This window comes from Rhynchophorus ferrugineus, unplaced genomic scaffold (genome assembly GCF_030347505.1).
Source record: "Rhynchophorus ferrugineus isolate W39M unplaced genomic scaffold, kcgeb_rfMv2 rfM7, whole genome shotgun sequence".
In the NCBI taxonomy this organism is placed as follows: Eukaryota; Metazoa; Arthropoda; class Insecta; order Coleoptera; family Curculionidae; genus Rhynchophorus; species Rhynchophorus ferrugineus.
In genome coordinates, this window is record NW_027472586.1 from 15,078,347 (window position 1) to 15,102,377 (window position 24,031).

Here is a 24,031-nt window from a genome sequence, read left to right on the forward strand (position 1 = left end):
AATTTTTCAAAAAAATTGTTAAACCCATGAAAATGAAAATTTAATATGTTCTTAAGGGTCAAATCCTCTAGCTTAAACTGACACAAAAATGATAGCTATACTTTTCTTTCTTGAATATTGGACCCCTTCAACTTCGTATCACCTACGCCAATTAAATTTCCTCCGACAGTAACAACAACAACAATTTGTCAGCAAATTAAAGCTCCTCGCATGCTTAGGGCCAAGTGTTTTGTCAGGTCTAATGAGGATATTATGTGTGTCAGATGACAATCGTGTAATTTTGAAAATGTTTACTAAATTGTTATTCTGATGAAAAAACGTTTGTAGTTTTTGATGGATTGTGAGCACAACGTTTATCATTCTCAAGTCTGTTTGGTCATATGGAATCCAACTATGGGCAAGTCTAATATATTCATCATACAACGTTCCAAAAAAAGTGTTGCGTGCCATTGTCGATGCTCTGTACTATGTTTCAAATGAAGTGATAAAACGCGATATTCTTCTGGAACCCATAACGAGTGTAATTTAGCGCGTTTGTGTGAAGTACCTCGAAAGAGTGTCGATCCGAAATAAAAATTTTGAGATATTTGTGCTTACGCGGCATTATATATTTAGAAAAGTGCAACCGACAGGCCCATTAGCTCAGTTGGTTAGAGCGTCGTGCTAATAACGCGAAGGTCGCGGGTTCGATCCCCCCATGGGCCATTATATTTTTAATTCCTGTAAGTTATTAATTGTAATATATATTTTATTTTATATATTTATTTCTTAGGATGAACAATATGCTTCACTCTGTTGACAGTATGATCGCAAGCTTTAATAAGTTTCTTTCATAATTAAATATTGCCCATTTACAACATTTTCCTTGAATCAAATAGGAAATGTAAAACTTGTCGCAGTTGGTGTTTTCTTGGTCAGTAATTCAATCATTTTGGAGATAACAATATCAAATACTTACATTCCAACAAAATTATAGATAATAAGCAATTAATTTTACTGATTTACTGATCCTTGTGCATTTTAATGTAGTGTATAAGAATGATAACAATAATGATAATCCTCATTAATATTTACTTTTTCAGAAAAATTGTTAAACTCATGGAAATGAAGAAATTTAATGTTTTCTTAATGGTCAAATCCTCTAGCATAAACTGGCACAAAAACGAAAGCTGTACTTTTCTTTCCTGTATATTAGACCCCTTCAACTTCGTATCACTTACGTCAATTAATTTTCCTCCGACAACAATAATTTGTCGGCAAATTATACCTATTCGCATGGTCTTCAGCAAGTGCAAGTGTCAGGTTTAATGACGATATTAAGGGTGTCAAAGATCATTCGTGCAATTTTGAAAATTTTTGATTGAATCAGAATCTCAGAATTGCCTGTCAAATATATTTATATGAATTATTAATCTGCGATTGGTAGTGGTAAAGCGTTCCTAATAAGTAGTATATTTTAATTTATTTTGCTATTCCCGATTGTAACTGATGTCGGCACCACAATCTACTTCCGAATCATAGTGGAATGCTGCTTGTTCCTGGATAACAGGAACACTGCCTGTGCAGATTTGCGAAATGTTATTGTGTAGAACACGCTGTTGTGTTTGATGTACACAAAATCGTCGCATTTTAAGCTTGTCCGCTTCATTTCCAGTGAATCTCGAACGCAGTTGTTACATACATGAAGCGGTTTTCCCCTTGGCATTGTTAATTATAAAAGTAAAGAAAGTTTTTGCATCCTAAATTTGTGACTATATAATAACAAATTTGAAATATATTTACAATTATATTTTACCATAAACAGACACTACACATATTTTGCATCTATCATAATTTTATTAAAAAATATTAATAATTATTATTTTATTACAATTAATTCATTATAGTTAAAATAAACATGTTTTCGCGTTTTTTTTCTGCTTTTGGAGAAACCAGATAGATCTTACATACCACGGATTGAACGTGATTCAAATATCTCTGTTAACACTTCAACTAACATATAGTCAACTCGTAAATTTGTCTTAGATTCAGACAATATTTTCCTTTTCATTTTATTCCAGTTAAAAAGAGATACACTGCTGCCTGATACGTTCGAACATGTAAACGAATGCAGAAGTCGCTCGGTTGTCTGCAAAATTCTCTAAAATATTATAATTACGGGTTATAAACCGGCAAATATTGTTTTAGCAGTTTGCGTGTTTTGAAAAATTTCATTTCAGCTTATTATTCTGATTGAAAATGCCGAAGCCAGACAGAACATATTGTGCCTCTAATCAGTTACTTCGGACAGGAACTAGATAATGAAGGTCCCTTCTTGCCAGTAAAATTCGTTAGAAAGGTAACTAATTTTCCTGTTAATTATTAAGTTACAACGGTTTTTATTGCAAACATTTTTTAACGCGTTGTAGCTGCACTGAATATTAGTATAGGCACGGGCATTAAAATATCTCAAGAAATTAAAAATATAATCTTGGATTCACGGAAAAGACACGGTCATCATACGATGCGGGTGATAAATCAAGGTCAGCTTGATGTTTGGTCTATCAGATATCAAAAATATGAGATGTATAAAAACAGTGAGTAGTTCTTTCAATATTAATATAATTTAATAGAATTATTTCAGAGGAAATTGTCTGGAAAGATTCCATAGATAGCTTAGATCTATGATATATGGTCTTTGAGGCATGTAGAACTTCCCATCGCATATTCTAAGACAAAATAGGATTTCAATGGTGCAAAGATAAACCAAGAAGAGGTCTAATGGAGCTTTAGACATTGTCTTTAAAAGAATGCCATTTTTAAAAGCATATAATAAAATCAAGGTAGACTAATATATCAACTTGTGAATTTAGATGAGACACGGATATCTCAGAATGGGACATTGGGTCACTAATGGCAAGATGATAATAAAGTTGTTGCGGCAATAAAAGTTGATGGAAAAAGGCAAACGTTGGAATAACAATTGAGTAGGTATTAGTAGTCATAACATGTATTAATAATTCATTGCTAATATATTATTCTTGTTCTTCTTAGAATTGTTGAGTTGCAACGGTTAATAACACTTTTGGTTACGTCGAAAAAGAAATTGACAAAACATAAAACAGTGGACAAACATTAGTTTGGAAAATAACAGCTTAGTTATTCATTTGAATTAAATTTTATGAATGTGGGATTATGATTCAATGCTGACAATTCCCAAGACAGAGTGATGAAAGTGGAAACAACTAAACCTGAATATACAAATAATATACGGTAATTGTAGGAAGTATGTGAACGATTTATATACATAGACATATGTGTAATTGTTCATAACTATAAATGAGGAGAAGATGAATACTAACTGTTTGTATTAGGGAGAATGCAGTGATTAATTTCATCAGAATTATGTACACAGGTAGTAACAGTAGAAACCAAAAATATCAATATTGAAAGTGATATCAATATTACTTGATAAGGAAATACACCATCGAAAGAAACAAGATCTGAACGTAAAAGTGTTAGTATGCTCTCTAATGAAAGTAGAATACATTACTTGGATATGCTATTGTTAATTAGGTTGATTAGTACCCCAGGGGTTACCACTACATAAAAAGGCGCGTCTATAACTATTGTAGTTGTATAATTAGCTCTATGTCGTTAATTTTCAGTTTTAAAAACCCTCAATTTATTTCCTTTGAAAAAAAAAGATATTTGTACATCTAATTTTTTTTTGAGGATTCTGCGATTAATTATATTTTAACCCTCGTTATAACAAATCTCTTTTCACAAGTAAAAAATATTATCAATAGGCCCATTAGCTCAGTTGGTTAGAGCGTCGTGCTAATAACGCGAAGGTCGCGGGTTCGATCCCCTCATGGGCCAGCAATTTTTTTAATCCCTAAAATGTTTTATGAAACGGCCATTTGAATATTTGCTTTTAACTTAGTTAGTATATTTTATTTCAATCATATTTCTAGCGAATATTATTATCGTATTTTGTATATCACAGAAATATAGAAAATGTACAACTTTCATTTTGGTGTCGGTGTAAATTTTACCCAGAGGAGTTCAACCGCAGAAGTAAAAAAAGCAGTAAGAATAAATCTTTTATATTGTACAGCTAGTAAAAATCGTTGTTATAATTGTGTAGTAGGAAATATAATTTTTCAAGGCGAATAACTATATAATCTGTCCAAAATAGCAATGAACTCACGTCATTAAGATTTATAAGTGTATTGTCTATTGCAGTTTGTAAATTCGTTTTAATAAGAGACAATATTTTCGTTTTCATTTTATTCTGTTCTCAAACCAGTGAAAACACCAGAAGGTGTCACCTCCTACCGGCCTATAAGATTATTACAGATAATTTCAAAAGTTTTTCAGAAACTGTACATTAAGAGGCTTAATAGTATAATAGAAAAAAGAAAGATTATTCCAGAACACCAATTTGGGTTTCACAATAAGCATGGAACAATTGAATATGAACTTAAATTTTTAACAAAATAAATATGGATTTAAATGCCGATAGATATTGTTCAGCTTCATTCCAAGACATATCTCAGACCTCTGATAAAGTATGACATACATGATTTCAGGTTTTATTAAAGAAACTTCTCCCTCATCCGGATTATGAGCTACAAACATCTTACCTTACAGATCGTCATTGTGCTGTAAGAGAAGGTGATGAACATACCGAATGACATGCAATATATTCAGGAGTTCTGAAAGGTAGTGTACTGGCTCCAGTACTATATTTTCTGTACACAGCCGATCTATCTACAACAAAAATAACCACTGTCGCAACATACGCAGATGATACGGCAGTCTAGGCTTCTTATGAAGGTCCAGCCATAGCATCAGTGCAACTATAAACACACCTAAATTAATTACAAATGTGGCTGAAAAGATGGCGTATAAAAGGCAACGAAACAAAATCGACTCATATAACTTTTACGCTCTGTAGGAGAACTCCGTAGATGTCCACCAGTCTATATAAAAAATTGTCAACTCCCGCAAGCAGAGGATGTTAAATATCCTGGTATGCACCTAGATCGACGTCTAAGTAGGAAGAATCACATACTGGCCAAACAGAAACAACTTGGACTTAAACTCTATCAAATGTATTGGCTTATCGGGCGGTTTCACTATGAAGAAAACAATGAAAATATATCTTCATTCTCAGTAATTATTTAAAAAAAAACTTCCAACAGGCCCATTAGCTCAGTTGGTTAGAGCGTCGTGCTAATAACGCGAAGGTCGCGGGTTCGATCCCCCCATGGGCCAATATCTTTTTCAGTTTATGTATATATTTAAAAAAAACACTTAAAAATAAGAATATTGAAGTTTCTTGATTTTATTTTCAACCTTAATCCTCTACAAATTGGTTATTATGTCTTAGAAGCATTTTCTCCCTGTTAACATTTATGTAAAAGATAGAGGCAATTTTTTATTAGCTGTATTTTTCAAAGGTAGACATATTCGTTATTTAATTCTTTTATATCTTAGACGCCCCTTTTAAACTAAGGTTTATCTGGACTGGACCTGCTACTTAACGTGGATCCCGAACCACGGTCCGCAGCATTAACTTTATTAACTAGCCAGTGGCCAACTAAGAGACCTTCCTAGAAGACATACTGTCTTACACAACCTGATTACTGGCGTGAGTGGAAAAATTTTCCCTGGCGGATTTTACACTCTTGCCTTTTGGACAATTACAACTGTAAACAACCACAAACATAAATTACGACTATGCCCCAGTAGGATTCGAAACTACGACTATCGCAACAATAGGAAAATTGTCTTGTTGCCTTGACCGCCGTGTCAACCAAGACGATTTTTTTATTTTAAATATGATTATAACTATAAAAAATATGTAAAAATTAAGTAAAAAAATTCAATTAAATATTGAAAATTAGTCTCAAAATTTCTATTCTTATCAATCGCCCAATATAATATCACGCGTTTGGTGAGTTTCCACATGTTTTATTGGATTCATATCCGGTGAATTCCTTGGTCAATACAAAACAGTCATTTTTTATCTGCCAAATGTGCAGTAACAGTTCTTGCTAGGTGACACGGTGCCGAATCATGCAAAAAATGTAGTTCCCATTGTCAGGGAACCATTCATTGCTCTGCGGTATTAACCGGGTTTCTACTACTCACTTGTATTGGTCTTGTTTCATTGTCCCTTCTAAAATGTGTAAGCGTCCCATGCTTTTGGCTAAGATAAGACACCATTATCGTAACCGGATATTAAAGAACTTTTGTCAATCCAAATTTGGAAGGTTGATTCATCGGAAAAGTACACCTTAAATTAATAGAATTAATACTAGAAAATCGTTACTTGACTCCAGTCAGCAACAGTTATATTTCGATATGCTCTAGCTCATTGGAGTCGTTTCTTTTTTATGCTGTCGGTTAGGCGTGGTCTTTTGGAAGGCCGCCGTCCTATTAGACTCTTTTCAACCAACCATCTCAGCATTGTTATCTCCGAAATCTTTAAACTCTCGTCGTTTATTATCGTAGTCAAATGAGACATGCTCTATTTAAGATTTTGGTACGAGATGTGGTGATTTTTTTGCCACATTTATCAATACGATTTTTCTCAAAAGGCTTGTTATTAATAATTTTAATTTAAATTCTAACGACAGAGGTTGAAACTCCAGCAGTAGCTGTTATCTCTCTCTGGGAATGCGTGGAGTGTAATAAAAACGTTTGTATCTTTCTACATTTTCTTAGTGACGTGTCCAAAGCCTTATCCATCGTGAAAAATAAAAAATTTGTAGCAAAATAAAAATGATATCAGTACTTATTTAAGGTAAAATAACCCTTTAAAAACAACATCATTTATTTAAACAAATACAATAAACTATTAAACTAAATTACATAAATACGAATACTGTCCCTAATAATATATACACATATCACATACAGTACCTTGACCCTCAATTTAATGATGCTATTTTGGCAACAAAAAATACTGATAACATGCCCATTAGCTCAGTTAGAGCATTATGTTAATAATGCAAGGATCGGGGATTCGATCGCCCCATGGGTCAATACATGTTTAATATCTTTTTTGAACCTTTTTTGAAAACAACAAATTTGTTAATTTAATCTGCTTCAGGTTGCATTTCTAGTACAATTTTTCTCCTCTACTAATTGTATTATTTGCAATAATCATTTTCCTTGAGAAAGTAATTAAAATCTTTTAATTTGATTATATTTAATTTGCCATCTCTGATATTTACAGAAGGAAATAAAAAATGTACTAGATCAGCGATCGGTATAATTACTTGAATCTGGCGAGAGATTTGCATAGCCAGTGTTGAAGCGTTGAGCTGATTTATTCTACAATTTGTAATTTAAAGTTAAAAATTTTAACTTTAAATTTTAACTTTTAATTAAAAGTTAAAAATACAATTTCGTTTGCAAATTGTCAATGGCATCTGCTTTAGCCACTTAAATCGGTGAAACTATAGACCCAGATATGTGAATAGTATCTTCCTCCTACTACTGTATTAATTCTAATAGGGCTCAGAGCCAACATATGTATATGATCATTTGAGTTTGTCTGTAGATAACCATGTCAAAATCGACAAAGAATGTTTTGTCGCACCGCACAAAGAAATCATTTTCTGATTTTATTTTAAGTATAATATTAGCTTTCAAGAAAAATCTTGCAAAAATGAAGTCATATTTTCTTTAATTTTAATTTATTTTCTTTGTATTCTCTATAATTTTAACCTAACCCACGTATTATGGATGGTACATATAGTTAATACTATATTGCTAACAGGCCCATTAGCTCAGTTGGTTACAGCGTCGTGCTAATAACGCGAAGGTCGTTTTTGTGCTGAATTTATTGCGTTCTGCTGCTGCTTCTGCATTGTTAGTAATAATCATATTCCTTGTCAAAGTAATTATAAACTTTTAATTTTATTATATTTAGTCTTCCATTTCTGATATTTGCAAAAAAAAATTAATAATTTTGAAATTAATCAAATGCAATATTAAACATACCAAAAGCAAAGCTTTACTTTTTTTTGGCAGATTTATCCAAAGTTCAACATAGTAATAGCAGCTATTAGAAGTGGTTAGCGCCTTAATTCTTCCAAATTGTACAGATCGTAAAAAATCGTCGTAACATTTGTATAACACGAAATATAATTTTTCAAGTCGAATAACTATATTTCGTTATTTAGACATCTAAAATATCCAATTTGCATATGTTTAAGAAGCATCCTGAAAATTAACATTCGAATATAAGTAAAATAATTAAACGTTATAAATAAATAATGAATATGTTATAAAATATAATTTATTTCAACAGTATAGTACATATATTGCATACATTATCGAAGGACTTGAACTATAGTTAATAAATAGCGACAATAGTTTGTAGGTTAGAGTTGTTTTGCTATATTTACATATAGTCTATTCAAAGTTGTTTTAGTAATGCACAGGGGTGTGCAACTGCAATGGTAAGTAGTGGGGCAAAATTTCGCTTAGTCCAATCATTGGCGGCGCTGACAACGCGAATTTGATTGGTTAGTTTAAAATAGTTATGTAGAAACCTGTAAGGAAAATACTTTGCTTTGATTGGTCTGCCATTTCCCCTGATTATTTTGTGACGTCACAGTTATTGGCCAATAGTATTTAAATAAAAATCAAATTTAAATTTTAAAATTAATTTATTAAAATAAAATCCTATACAAATATACATAAGTGTAAATAATATAAATATATATAAACAAAAAGCAAAAAAAAAAACAATTATGAACTCTATTCTAGGCAATATTAAAATATCTATAATTCTTCTATAAGGCCTTCCCATATATGTTTAGTGCCATCAATTTTATGGGATCTATTAGAGTTCTAACTTATCTTGATATATTGAAGGTAAACTTTAAATTCTTTCCTGTTGATATTACATTAACTTCATTAAACCAAAAATACAATCAAACCTCAGAATAACTTAAAATTTTGTCTTGAAAATCATTATGGATTGGACAGTCGAAACACTAAAAATGTATGTGTTTTTTAAAAATATTTAGATTTTAGAGTATTTAATCTGTGGAACTACTTAATATAGAATATAGACAAATATTGCATGTTGTCTCTTTTTCAGAAGTTTTGTTAAATATCCTGAAGTAAGACTAAAATACAATATTAGACTTTTGTTTTCCTCAGAGCAAAATTCTCTGGAACTGAAAATATAGACTCAACTGGTGATTTAACACCCTCAAGTGGTACTAGATCTCCCGTTAAAAAAGAATATAAGTTATCTAACATGTTCATCTTCTTCACAATTTTCTCCGGGAGAATGATGTGAAAAAATTGAAATGATGAGCCCTTTTAAAAATTTCTCGAACATACTAGGGGAAGGATGCTGTTTCTACCTCTATGACCTCTAATAGATCCAACAAAAATCTTTAAGCAATTTTGGTTAAGATTTGTTAAACAAATGTAGTTATTTGTAAATTTAGACAAAATAGATTTCTTTAAGTTAATAAATCCCCTAAAAGTAGCAATTAAATTTTTAATTGATGGCACCATAACAAATATTTTCTTAACAAGGCAATCAAATTTAAATATATAATTCCTCTACTATAAAATGATTGAACACTGATTGTTCTAAAAAGTTAAAGTATTGCAAATATTTTAGGGGTATTTTACAATTAAAAGTAGTATTTATTACTACTAATTATCCAGTTATATTAATTATTACCTTCTTGTAAGACTTCTTTATGTAGAGACATCACACTGACAACATACGCACAACTTGGTAGATTAATTGAATTTTATTACTACTAACATCTTCATAAGTTTTTGAATTTCTGTAAACAAACAATATATAAACAGACATGTAGTAGATAGATAATTTTATATGTACCTGATAAAACCAATGATGGATATGCATTTACCCAAATACCTGTTCGTGAAGGAAGGATAATTCTAAATTTTTCACTAATATGTCCATAACAAACACCATGACGTTGATATATTTGCATTGTGGTTTATCCAGGTAACTTACTACTATTTACTTGATCAACCCATTTTCGGAAAGGAGCGAGAGCATTCTTTGGGAAACGATGTCTAATTTTCGTAGTAGAATTTTACCCCGGTACACTACATCTTTTACTACACTGACGTATTGTCATCAATTTTTATATTATTACCCCATAATAATTAATGTAAAACAGAAAATATGCACAACGTAAAACGAAAATTTCGTGATCTAAACAAAAACCATAACCTACAAACAACAAACATAAAAATGGACGCCCATAGAAAATGCTGATTTCACACAATTTGATCGACCAATCACATTTCATGTTAGTGGCGGCACCTGGAATTTAAACTGCCAATCACAATTTGCGTTCGCAGCGCTACAGTTGATTGAACTAAACAAAACATTTCCCCAAGGTCGCCAATACCGTGAAATTTCTATTTTTTCTATGGTAATGCATCGTGGATATTTGTGACGTCGAAGTAATACAATGTTGCCATATCAACTCTGAGTTTTAGTTCAGTTTGGTTTTGATATAAAAAAATTCTAATCTAAATAAAACAATTGAACATAAATATTATGAAATATAATTTTATTTAATATAAAGTAGTAAATCTAATACATATGTTATCGAAGGAGTGAAAACTACAATTGAGACACAGCTATAATAGTTTGTAGGTTAGATTTGTTTTGTATACATTGAACTCTTTTCCACACCATCCATGAGGTAGAGTTTCTAGGCGCATTTTTTATGTAATGGTGTCCCCCTGGAGGTCTAATCCACCTAATTAACAATTGTACATCTGAGAAACGTATTTTACTTTCATTCGAGAGTATATTTACTTTTTTCGTTTAGTTCTTGTTTCCTTCAATGGTGTGTTTACTTATCAACTCATTTTGGTATCACTGTATATTTTATTTCTTCTGCTACTATCTGTGTACACCATTCTGCATAAAATTGATCACTGAATTCTGTCTAATGCATTTACCATATCTACAAAACAGTTAGTATTCATTCTCTCCTCATACCTAATAAACTAACCTAATAACCTAATAACCTAATGCTAGTAACCTAATGCTCATGTTTCATTTTGAACAATTACAATCAATCAATACAATTTTCCACTCTGATCAATCTGTTTCAGGAATTTCTAGCATTGCATAACATTATCACATATCCTGAAAGGTTTCTTCAGACACTTTCACTTTCCCACTCATTATTCAATTCAATTACTAAACTGTTATCTCTAATTAAATAATAAATAAATAATAAATAAATCTCTAATTTATCTGAAACATGTTCACGATTCCACCATTTACCAATTACTTCCTCTGTATTTCCAATTGAGTTCATCCAAACCCAAGGTGTTATGGTTAACAATGCTTCCTTCCACATATCCAAACAGTTTTTGATGGAATATCCTTCTCGGCCAGCAATATATCTGCAATTAATTATTAATAAATATAATGATCAACAAAACCTAATCGAATGCTATTGTAACTTTTACCTTTTTCTCTCATTTTTTGTTGTCTTGACATTTTTTTTGTTGCCGTCTTGCCAAGAGTGCTATAATGAACAATTTTGAAATAGTTTTTCAAGTTTCCAAGTTTCGTCAAGATAGACAAATTCAAATAGTTTATTTTCCTTGGTCTTATTTTGTGCCTTTAAAAATCCTTTTTAAGGTAAAATCTGGAAGTTCTATTAAACCTCTCCGAGGGTTATCTTCACACAATTTTTTCTAAGATAATTTCATTAAATTATATCGAAAAAATAGTTGGTGTACTTACTGTTCTTATACATTTCGTATATTTATTCTCGAATAGAGAAAATCTCAAGATGGTCAAGATTCGGCACCCACTTTGTATTTAGACTGGTTTCCTTGGGTGAATCTAACGTATTTTTCTTCATTTTGTAAGCGATGTTATTCACAGTACTCACAGTAATATTTAGCCCGGCAGCAACTCGGTAAAAACATTTTAAATAAAATTGTAGGGACAAGGCGTGATTGCGCTGAAATAACTACGATGAACAAATACTGAAAAAACTCACCCAATAAACTCAAATATGAATAATTTTTTGCTCTGTTTCATACTGAAAATTTCCAATTATCTGTGAAAGTTACTTAATTTTTCTTTCCTCAAGAATCTTCTACCAAGTGTTTGAAAACTTTGAAAAATATATTAATGGAATCGGTAAAGTCGTTCTCAATATATATACATATATATATATATATATATATATATATATATATATATATATATATATATATATATATATATATATATATATATATATTTTATATATATTTCGCTAGATCAACTTTGCGACCTTCTTATCAATCCCCAGTGGCGCAATTGGTTAGCGCACGGTACTTATAAGACAGTAGTCGTGAGCGATGCCGGGGTTGTGAGTTCGAGCCTCACCTGGGGAAACTTTTTTTTTATATATATTTAGTAAACAAATTAATGAAAATGTGAATTTTAATATTGCTTCTTTTTCCATTAATATGTAAATAATATATATATATATATATATATATATATATATATATATATATATATATATATATATATATACATACATATATATATATATATATATATACATACATATATATATATATATATATATATACATACATATATATACATATATATATATATATATATATATATATATATATATATATATATATATATATATATATATATACATACATATATATATATATATATATATATATATATATATATATATATATATATACATACATATATATATATATATATATATATATATATATATATATATATATATATATATATAATAGTCTCCGGCCTACCATAGTAAAATACATTTTTTGGCAAAAGTAGTTTTTTTTATTCAACATAATTTCCTTCAAGTGGTACACTGATTATAGCGACGAAAGTTTCTTCTGAGCGAGCATTCTTTTGAGATCTGAGAACAGGTAATAGTCGCTGGGGGCCAGATCTGGAGAATACGGTGGCTAAGGAATGAGCAATTCAGGGATTTTTGCCATCGTTTTCACTGACCTGTGACACGGTGCATTATCTTGGTGAAGCAACATTTTCTTTTTCTTCAAATGCGGTCGTTTTTCGGCGATTTCGTCCTTCAAACGGTCCAATAACGTTATGCTAACGTTGTTGATGGTCCTTCCCGTTTCAAGGTAGCCAATGAAGATTATTCCATGCACATACCAAAATACAGAGGCCATAACCTGTGACTGTTGCGTTTTACCACGCTTTGGAGCGGGTTCATCGTGTGTAGTCTATTCAGATGACTGTCGATTGGATTTCGGAGTGAATGATGGAGCCATGTTTCATTTATTGTCATATATCGACCCAAAAGCTCGGGATTATTAGTCTTGATCATCTTCAAATACTGCTAAAATTTATTAAACTATAGAATATGGAACATTTATCATCTTAAATATAATTCTGCCAAATATAGAGTACAGTATAATATATGTGTTGAAGACTATTGATTTTGAAATGTTTTTTTAAATATTTTCTTTTCCAAATATTTATTGTAAGTATATAATTGTACATCATCCATATAAGCTATGTTATACTTGGATATTACAATAAAATATGTTTCATTTTTGCCTTTTGCTATTCTGTTCACTTTTATCATCCACACCTAACTATTATCTTTCTAATTATGTCTCGTTCAGAATTCTCAAAACAGTTGAACGTTTGGAAAAATACAGGCATTTTGTGATTTAAGATATTGGACAGCCTGCTTGTTAAGTTTTGTGCATAATCTGGGAATTCAATAGAACAGTCAAGATATATTGTTTTATCATATTTTGTTTTGTCATGTTTTCTTTCTTCTATGCCATAGCTAAAATTGAAGCTTGTTATATTTTACAAATCAGTTACATATAATTAACATTATAAAAGACTTACAATGTAAATAACAACTGGAGAATATATCCCTGTTAAGCAATGTTCTTCTACATTTTGGTGTGTAGTTATCCTGTGTAAAATGTACATTACAAACCCTTTTGTTCTAATTTAAGACCTCACAAGAGATTCCCATCAGTTTTTCATTATTTATTGCTAAAGCCATTTCTCACATAGAGCAGGATCCCTAGGAAAGCTAGGTATTCTATTTGAAATGGTATTACGTCCTGGGACGCAACACTTGAGATGTCTTAACATTTAAACAAATCATTTTAACTAAAAGAGAAGCATAAAAACACAGTTAGCAAAATAAGAATATTTAACACGTAAGTTTATAAGTTTTTTAAGTTTGCTTTGTCAGCAATGAAAGAGACGCTTTCAACAAAAGCTTTGTCAAAAAAAAAATTAAACTGAAATTCTTGTATATAAATCAAATCGTTTCTATAGGAAGCATAGAATTACCAAAAAGTCCGAAATATCCAATACATTTTTGATTATTTCCACCAAATATACACATACGTACACTACGCCTTCTTATATTTTAGAATAGGCTTCTGAAAGCAGAAGGTGTCAAATTTCAGCTTTTCTACCAAATTTATACCTCGAGCCACCTGGCGGCAAATTAAATAACTAAAAGACTGTCTCGCATGCGCACATTTAAGATACCCTTCTAAATACTCAATTTTTTTTTTCAAGATTTTGTATTACTTGTGATTATTCCCGTATTATAGGAACTGTTAAAGAGTTATGGTTGCTATGATTTAACCATTAAGAAATGATGATGAAGTTACATTCTACATTAATTTTTAAGTACCACAAATTAATGTGTCTCTTTTATCGGACGACATATGCGAAAATTTCATTCTGATATAGATTCAAAAATTTCCAGAATAACAATAATCGTCTGTGCTTTGTTTACAATGTATTTAGATTTTCGCAAGCATATTTTTTAGATTCGTAATATAAACATCAATCAATACGTTTTCAATTTTAAGAATTTAAATTACCGTGATATCTGGCTAACTCAGAACAGCTAAGAAACCTTGTTCTTGCTTAAGAACTGGTAGTTATTGATAAGGTTCTGGAGATATCACATCATTATATTAGAGGTAACTGTAGAATTTATTAATGTTTTTCTATCAATTTTATTAGTATTAACTTCTTTCAGGTTTTATTAGTAAATGCATTTCATAACCAAGCCGTAACCAAATATTACAAGAAAATAAATACATTAATTTTTGCATCAAGAGCTAAAATTAATATTTTGATTTCTCATTTCTTGGTGAGTTTGTAGTCCTTATGTGGGACACAATGAAAAATAGAAAGCAGTAGATTAACGAGAGCCATAGAAGACAAATTAAAGATGACCTATCTGTAATAGCGAGATACCAGAATATTAAATAAAATGATAGTTCGAAATAAACAAATGTTCTGTCAGAAAAAATATGACAGCTACTTTTTTAAAGATTGAATAGTGAAATTAACAAGTAAAGAACGATGTAATTCCATTTAAAAATTCAGGTGAAATTATTTTTTTATCAAATAAGCCTGATTATTTATTAAATTTATTGTTTTTCTATATATATTTTAGGTGAACAATATTTATAAAAGATAAAAATTATGGTAATACATAAATGATGTAATGAAAATATGAAGATAAAGTGAAATTACATAATCTACCTAGATGGAATAATTGGGACAAATAGAAGAAATTAATAGCGATTTAACAGTAATTTGGAAAATATCTTAAAGTGCTGATTAAGATCTTTAACGAATAATGCAACAAAATATGTAACTAAATGACAACTTATTCTTTGAACATTTTATCAATTATTTTAGTTATTTACTTTATTGACTAAAGGTGTGAGATACCAATAGTTCATTTAATGATTATATAATTGTGTTCGTTATTGTTTTCATTAATACACATGTCCTATTTCATTTAATATTCCATGTTTATGATAATAATATAAAAGTAAATAAAAATCATATATACTTATAGCTGATATCCCAAAATTAATTTCCATCACAAGGCGGTTACTAGTTAAAATAAACGGTATCAAAAGTGCTAATTACACGAACGAAAAAAGCAGACACGAGGCCCATTAGCTCAGTTGGTTAGAGCGTCGTGCTAATAACGCGAAGGTCGCGGGTTCGATCCCCCCATGGGCCAGTATTTTTTTATTTTGTTTTTCATTTAATTTTACCTTTTTTAAGAAATACTTACGCAACAAGTTGAAAATAAACAATTAACATTATATTGAATGGCATTTTTATTACCTATTACTTTCATTACATTTAAAAAGCAAACATTCTTAACTTTATACGTTTTTGCACATTTTTATATATTAGTATATAATGTGGTATTATTTTCATTTTAGGAAAAAATAAATAAAATAAGCTAAAATCTGAAAAAAAAGTAATTTTTGTTTTGTTACATAGCGAATCTCGTGTGTATTTGCACGTGCTAACACTTGAACTGTAATGTCCCGGGCCTAACACATAGATGGCGCCAGTTTTATTTCATTCACCGCTTTTTCAGATAGTACTAACCTTCAGAAGAAAGCAGTTAAGATTTCATGATATTTTACTCATAAATTTGACATTAATCGAAGTAAAAGAATGGCACTACTTTAGTTATTTTCGAAATAGTCAAAAATAAAAAACAATTTTGCGTTTTAATTTTACACTGCTTCTTGATGGGAAAAATACCATTCATGTGAAGGAATGGCTTGAAAAGTGTTATAAGGACTCCGCTCCATCAGAATAAAACGTTAGGTTGCTGACTTCAAACGTGGTCGTAGAGACACCGATGATGCAGAACGCAATGGATTTCCAAATGAGGTGGTAACACCAGAAAATATTTTTGAAAATCTACAAAATCGTTTTGAATGATCGAAAAGTGAAGTTGTGTCAGTTAGATAAGGTGAATTTTAGATAACATTGCAATGATTGCATGAGCATTTGACAATAAGAAGGGTCTGTTCAAAGTGGGTGCCGCATTTCTTCACAGTTGGCCAAAAATAAGAACGTGTTGGTGATTCTGGGCAGTGTTTGACTATGTTTAAACGCAACAAGCCGGCATTTTTGCATCGATATGTGACAATAGATGAAACATGGAAGCACAACAATCGACTGAACAGGTTACGGCCTCGTTGTTTTGGGAGGTGCGTGCTGTAATATTCATCGACTATCCTGTGATTATTATATAGCATTATTAGAGCGTTTGAAGGCCGAAATTGCAAAGAAAAGACTGCATGTGACAAAGATTAAAAATTGTTAGAGCGGCACTGGAATGATTATGTGGCCCTTAATGGAGATTACGTTGATGAATAAAGCCAATTTTGAACAAAAAAAAAAGCATTTTCCTTGTTACGCCCGAGACTTTTCCGTCCATGTGTTAACAGGTCAATTGAAAAGTCTCCGGTGTGACACATAGAGAGCGCTACTAGAATTAAATCCATATGTTTTTTAGTCAGCCCTAACGCCCAAAAGATGCGCGTATAAATCTGACAGCTGTCGGATAATTAATTTGTGAATTATAGCATTTTGAATGAAGCAACTTTTGTTATTGTCAAAAAAAAATGGATAAAAAGGAATTTCGCCTGTTGATAAAATTTTGCTTTTTGAAGGGAAAAAATACAGTTGAAGCAAAAACTTGACTTGATACCGAGTTTCCAGATACTGCCCCAGGAAAATCAACCATCGAGGATTGGTATGCTAAGTTGAGACGTGATGAAATGAGCACCGAAGACGGTGAACGCAGTGGACGCTCAAAAGAGGTTGTTACCGACGAAAGCATTAAAAAATCCACAAAATGATTTTGAATGACCGTAAATTGAAATTGAATGAAATAGTAGACACTCTGAAGATATCAACTGAACGTGTACATCATATCATTCACGAATATTTGGGTATGAGAAAGCTCTGCGCAAAGCGGGTGCCGCGTGAGCTCACTTTTAACCAAAAACAACGACGAGTTGATGATTCGGAGCAGTATTTGAAGATGATCAAGCGACTATTACATAGCGTTATTGGGCCGTTTTAAAGACCAAATCGCCGAAAAACAGTCGCATTTGAAGAAAAAGAAAGTGCTGCTTCACCAAAACAATGCACCGTATCACAAGTCAGTGAAAACGATGGCAAAACTCCATGAATTGGCCTTCGAATTGCTTCCTCATCCACCGTATTCTCCAGATCTGGCCCCAATGACTGTTTCCTGTTCTCAGATCCCAAAAGAATGCTCGCTGGGAAGAAATTTTCGTCGAATGAGGAGGTGATCGCCGAAACTGAAGCCTATTTTAAAGCAAAGGCCAAATCGTACTACAAAAATTGTATCGAAAAGTTGGAGGGTCGCTATAATCAATGTATCACACTTGAAGGGAATTATGTTGGATAAAAAAAACTAATTTTGCCAAAAAAATGTGTTTTACTATGGTAGGCCGGGAAATTTTCAATTAACCTGTTATATACTGCAAATATACTTGTTAATATAGTCAAATACATCACTAAAAGCATGGTCAAAATTGGAATCTTAACTACAGTTACTAATCTCAGTAGGTTTACTGCTCTATTGTAATGCCTTACAATATAAATAATTGATGTTGTCTTTGATGTTCACAAACTTGTTACATTCTAAACGCATCACATTTCTAGACACTCTTGAACGCAAGTATGACATAACTATATGCAATTGTGGCGTTTTCCCTCTCTAGCTGGTGAAAAGTAAATAAAAATCATATATACTTATATTTGATATCCTAAAATGAATTTCTATCATGAGACGGTTACTAGTTAAAATGAATGGTATTAAGAGTGCTGACCGTGCAAATGAAAAAGTAGGCACGAGGCCTATTAGCTCAGTTGGTTAGAGCGTCGTGCTAATAACGCGAAGGTCGCGGGTTCGATCCCCCCATGGGCCACTACATTTTTTTGTGTTTCAACTGTCCCTTTAGCTTACTGTTTGCATTTAGTATTTGCTAATATATAACACTTAAATAAATGGGTTGTTGATTGTTGATTAATATCGATATTCTACATAAAATGAAGATATCGGATGTTTTATTACATCCAAGAAACAATAGGTTTTTCTTTCAATTATTCTGTTAGCATTCCACAATCTGCCGAATAGTCAAAAAGTATTTGATGGAATTTATATTATAAAATGACGTATAGAAGATCGCTTTAATGATCTCCTGTAAAAACTTATCAAGTAGTACTTAATGTATAGTCTATCCAAAATAACAATGAACTCAGGTCATCTCAATTTATGATAAAATGTATTTTAGCTCTGATATATTACTGTCTTTAATGTAGATAAAATTTAAAAAAATGTTATAAAATATAATTTATTTTAAAGTTATAGTACATCTACTGCATATACTACAGAAGGACTTAAACTGGAGTTAATTAAACAGCCACAATAGTTTGTAGGTTTGAGTTATTTTACTATATTTACATTGAACTCTTTTCTAAACGACCTATGGAGGCCTATCCACCTAATTAACAAATGTATATCCAAATATTTGGCTTTTGCAATAAGCATGTGACTATAGAACAAGTGCATAGGTTTGTAAACAAAATAAACACAGACCTAAATGCCAAAAGATATTGTTCGGCTGCTTTTCTAGACATATCTCAGGCTTTTGACAAAGTATGGCATACGGGCTTGCAGGTTAAACTAAAGAAACTTCTCCCTCATCCGAACTATCAGTTACTAAAATCGTATCTTACTGATAGAAATTTTATTGTAAATCAAGGCGATGAACATACCGAATTAAATCCCATATATTCAGGAGTTCCGCAAGGTAGTGTACTGGGTCCATTATTGTATCTTTTGTATACGGTCGATCTGCCCACCACAAAAATAACTACTGTGGCAACATATGCAGACGACACAGCAATCTTAGCATCCCATGAAGATCCGGTCACAGCATCAATAAACCTACAAATCCACCTGGAGCAAATACAATTATGGTTGAAGACATGGCGCATTAAAGCCAATGAAACAAAATCTACGCATGTAACGTTTACCTTGCGTAGAAGAACATGTCCACCAGTGATTATCAAACATCGTCAACTCCCCCAAGCAGAGCATGTTAAATATCTTGGTATGCACTTAGATCGATGCCTAACCTGGAAGAAGCACATACTAAACGGAAACAACTTGGACGGAAACAAATTGTATCAAATGTGTTGGCTCATCGGGCGCAAATCCAATTTATCATTAGATAACAAGGTATTGCTGTATGAGTCTATACTCAAGCCCATTTGGTCATATGGAATCCAACTATGGGGTACTGCTAGCAAATCTAACATATCCATCATTCAACTGTTCCAAAATAAGGTGTTGGCGTGCCATTGTTGATGCTCCGTACTATATTTCAAATAAAGTGATACAACGCGATATTCCTCTAGAACCTATATCAAGTGTAATTCAACGTGTTTGTGTGAAGTACTTCGAAAGAGTGTCAGTCATAGTGTCATTTATAAAAAATAAATTACATAAAACCCAACTGAAACATTTCATTTATATTTACCAAGTAACAATTTGATATACTTCGCTCTTTAAAATGGTATGTTCAAAACTTAATTTATGTTTTGCAAACCATTCCTTGATTGCACCTTTTTCCTAATCTAACATATCCATCATTCAACTGTTCCAAAATAAGGTGTTGGCGTGCCATTGTTGATGCTCCGTACTATATTTGAAATAAAGTGATACAACGCGATATTCCTCTAGAACCTATATCAAGTGTAATTCAACGTGTTTGTGTGAAGTACTTCGAAAGAGTGTCAGTCATAGTGTCATTTATAAAAAATAAATTACATAAAACCCAACTGAAACATTTCACTTATATTTACCAAGTAACAATTTGATATACTTCGCTCTTTAAAATGGTATGTTCAAAACTTAATTTATGTTTTGCAAACCATTCCTTGATTGCACCTTTTTCCTAATCTAACATATCCATCATTCAACTGTTCCAAAATAAGGTGTTGGTGTGCCATTGTTGATGCTCCGTACTATATTTCAAATAAAGTGATACAACGCGATATTCCTCTAGAACCTATATCAAGTGTAATTCAACGTGTTTGTGTGAAGTACTTCGAAAGAGTGTCAGTCATAGTGTCATTTATAAAAAATAAATTACATAAAACCCAACTGAAACATTTCACTTATATTTACCAAGTAACAATTTGATATACTTCGCTCTTTAAAATGGTATGTTCAAAACTTAATTTATGTTTTTCAAACCATTCCTTGATTGCACCTTTTTCCTAATCTAACATATCCATCATTCAACTGTTCCAAAATAAGGTGTTGGTGTGCCATTGTTGATGCTCCGTACTATATTTCAAATAAAGTGATACAACGCGATATTCCTCTAGAACCTATATCAAGTGTAATTCAACGTGTTTGTGTGAAGTACTTCGAAAGAGTGTCAGTCATAGTGTCATTTATAAAAAATAAATTACATAAAACCCAACTGAAACATTTCACTTATATTTACCAAGTAACAATTTGATATACTTCGCTCTTTAAAATGGTATGTTCAAAACTTAATTTATGTTTTGCAAACCATTCCTTGATTGCACCTTTTTCCTAATCTAACATATCCATCATTCAACTGTTCCAAAATAAGGTGTTGGTGTGCCATTGTTGATGCTCCGTACTATATTTCAAATAAAGTGATACAACGCGATATTCCTCTAGAACCTATATCAAGTGTAATTCAACGTGTTTGTGTGAAGTACTTCGAAAGAGTGTCAGTCATAGTGTCATTTATAAAAAATAAATTACATAAAACCCAACTGAAACATTTCATTTATATTTACCAAGTAACAATTTACTTCGCTCTTTAAAATGGTATGTTCAAAACTTAATTTATGTTTTGCAAACCATTCCTTGATTGCACCTTTTTCCTAATCTAACATATCCATCATTCAACTGTTCCAAAATAAGGTGTTGGCGTGCCATTGTTGATGCTCCGTACTATATTTCAAATAATGTGATACAACGCGATATTCCTCTAGAACCTATATCGAGTGTAATTCAACGTGTTTGTGTCAAGTACTTCGAAAGAGCGTCAGTCATAGTGTCATTTATAAAAAATAAATTACATAAAACCCAACTGAAACATTTCACTTATATTTACCAAGTAACAATTTGATATACTTCGCTCTTTAACATGGTATGTTCAAAACTTAATTTATGTTTTGAAAGTCATTCCATGATTGCAACTTTTTCCGCCATTTATTATGTATTTTCAATATCTGCTCAAAATAATTTGTAGTATGACAGGTATGACATATAAAATATATAGATAAACTTATCAATAATTGTTATTTTAAGGTTTTTTCAACTTGTGGCATTACTGACAGGAAATTTTGTGGAAGAGGGTTAAAATGTTAAATAATGAAGGACTCAAGAGCTCGATAAAAATGTCAAAAACCTTTCCTAATTACCGTTTATCATAGCCTAAAATAAAATTGAGGTGCGATTTATTTTAGGATCATGGCCGACAAGTAATTAATTGCTGAAGTGATTAAACATTTAATATATTAATAATCAATATGTTGAAAAATAAATTTAGGTATTACTGAAATAGCTGTGATGATGTTAAAAATCAACCTTATTTATTTGTTGTAGTATCTAGTATAGAGAGTTGAAATTGACAACAATCATTTTAAAATATCTTTGTAAATTTGAAAAAAGTGTATATTTTTATTCACAGTATTATTTATCGTTAGGTAATGTTTTTCATATTCTTTAATAACATTTTAATATTATATTCGAAAAATGGAAGTTTAATGGAAAAAATGATAAAAAATACTTGTATCACAATAATGTGACTACAGGTCAGTAACGAGATGTAGAATATGATTGGCTAGTTGAGCGCATGCGCACTTAAATAAAGTAAATAATATTTCAATTTAGTTTGGTTATGTATAACGTTTTTATTGTTATCTTTGAAAAACAGTTCATCACAATCCGATTACATTTATCAATATTTTAGGATAATTAATGGAATTGAAATATGAAAAATTTAATTCAAAATAAAATCAGTGAATACTTATTATGTTGCTCAAATTTACTAATTTCCCTTTTTTTCTTTACTAAAACTTTTATTGTCAAACAGGGTGACGACTACACTGACTTACGGCCGCTATATTCGGGTGTTCTGCAGGGCAGTGTTCTCGGCCCATTGCTATATCTTATGTACACAGCTGACCTACCGACCTCACGAAACACTACTGTTTCAACGTATGCTGACGATATAGCGGTTTTATCATCACACGAGGATCCAATATCAGCCACAAAAAAACCTCCAACTTCATCTTAACAAAGTCGAATTGTGGTTGAAAACGTGGCGTATCAAAGCAAATGAGACAAAATCTACCCATATGACATTCACCCTTTGCAGAAGAACATGTCCTTCAGTAAAATTGAATAATCATGAACTTCCGCAAGCAGACAGCGTTAAATATCTGGGAATGCATTTTGATCGACGTCTGACTTGGAAAAAACATATAGTGACAAACCGCTTGGGCTTAAACTGAACCAAATATATTGGCTGATCTAAAAATAATCTAAATTAAAAAAAAAGCGTAAATCTAAATTATCATTAGATAACAAAGTTTTGCTGTATAGAATATAATCATAAGTCAATACTTAGGCCCATCTGGACCTATGGTATTGAACTGTGGGGTACTACTAGCAAATCTAACATAGATATCCTCCAGAGGTTCCAGAATAAAGTGTTGCTAGTCATCGTTGATGTCCCATATTACGTGTCCAACAAACTGATTCAGCGTGACATCCCCATAGAACCTATAACGAGTGTCATTCGAAGTGCTAGTGCAAAGTACTTTGAAGAACTATTAGTGTATCCTAATGCACTCGCCAAACAGTTAATGTGCGCGATGACAGTGAAGTGCGTAGGCTCAAACGCAAACTACCATACGTGCTGGTTAATAGACACATAGAGTGAAATTTAATAATTTCTAGAATAAGTTAGAATAGTCATTAGAATAAGTTAGGATAGATTTTAAAATAAGTTAGAATAGTATCTAAAATAAGGTTTAGATTATTAATTGTACAACAGATCA

At 31.4% G+C, this 24,031-nt stretch overlaps 1 long non-coding RNA gene and 6 other non-coding genes across 8 annotated transcripts; 6 read left to right on the plus strand and 1 right to left on the minus strand.

Moving 5' to 3' along the window:
* Positions 1 to 631: 631 nt before the first annotated feature.
* On the plus strand, positions 632 to 705 carry TRNAI-AAU (transfer RNA isoleucine (anticodon AAU)). Its single transcript has one exon. It is a non-coding gene; the product is annotated as a tRNA-Ile (tRNA).
* A 3,082-nt stretch (positions 706 to 3,787) lies between these two features.
* TRNAI-AAU (transfer RNA isoleucine (anticodon AAU)) lies at positions 3,788 to 3,861 on the plus strand. Its single transcript has one exon. It is a non-coding gene; the product is annotated as a tRNA-Ile (tRNA).
* A 1,327-nt stretch (positions 3,862 to 5,188) lies between these two features.
* On the plus strand, positions 5,189 to 5,262 carry TRNAI-AAU (transfer RNA isoleucine (anticodon AAU)). Its single transcript has one exon. It is a non-coding gene; the product is annotated as a tRNA-Ile (tRNA).
* Positions 5,263 to 8,888: 3,626 nt separating this feature from the next.
* On the minus strand, positions 8,889 to 10,015 carry LOC143200034 (uncharacterized). 2 transcript variants are annotated; one of them, XR_013006610.1, is made up of 3 exons: positions 9,875 to 10,015; positions 9,710 to 9,818; positions 8,889 to 9,002 (listed from the first exon to the last, which is right to left on the minus strand). It is a non-coding gene; the product is annotated as an uncharacterized LOC143200034 (long non-coding RNA). The 2 variants fall into 2 exon arrangements; XR_013006609.1 differs by lacking the exon at positions 8,889 to 9,002 and adding an exon at positions 9,484 to 9,615.
* A 2,316-nt stretch (positions 10,016 to 12,331) lies between these two features.
* On the plus strand, positions 12,332 to 12,423 carry TRNAI-UAU (transfer RNA isoleucine (anticodon UAU)). The gene is given in 2 exon segments: positions 12,332 to 12,369; positions 12,388 to 12,423. It is a non-coding gene; the product is annotated as a tRNA-Ile (tRNA).
* Positions 12,424 to 16,017: 3,594 nt separating this feature from the next.
* On the plus strand, positions 16,018 to 16,091 carry TRNAI-AAU (transfer RNA isoleucine (anticodon AAU)). Its single transcript has one exon. It is a non-coding gene; the product is annotated as a tRNA-Ile (tRNA).
* Positions 16,092 to 18,766: 2,675 nt separating this feature from the next.
* Positions 18,767 to 18,840, plus strand: TRNAI-AAU (transfer RNA isoleucine (anticodon AAU)). The gene has a single exon. It is a non-coding gene; the product is annotated as a tRNA-Ile (tRNA).
* The last annotated feature ends 5,191 nt before the right edge of the window (positions 18,841 to 24,031 follow it).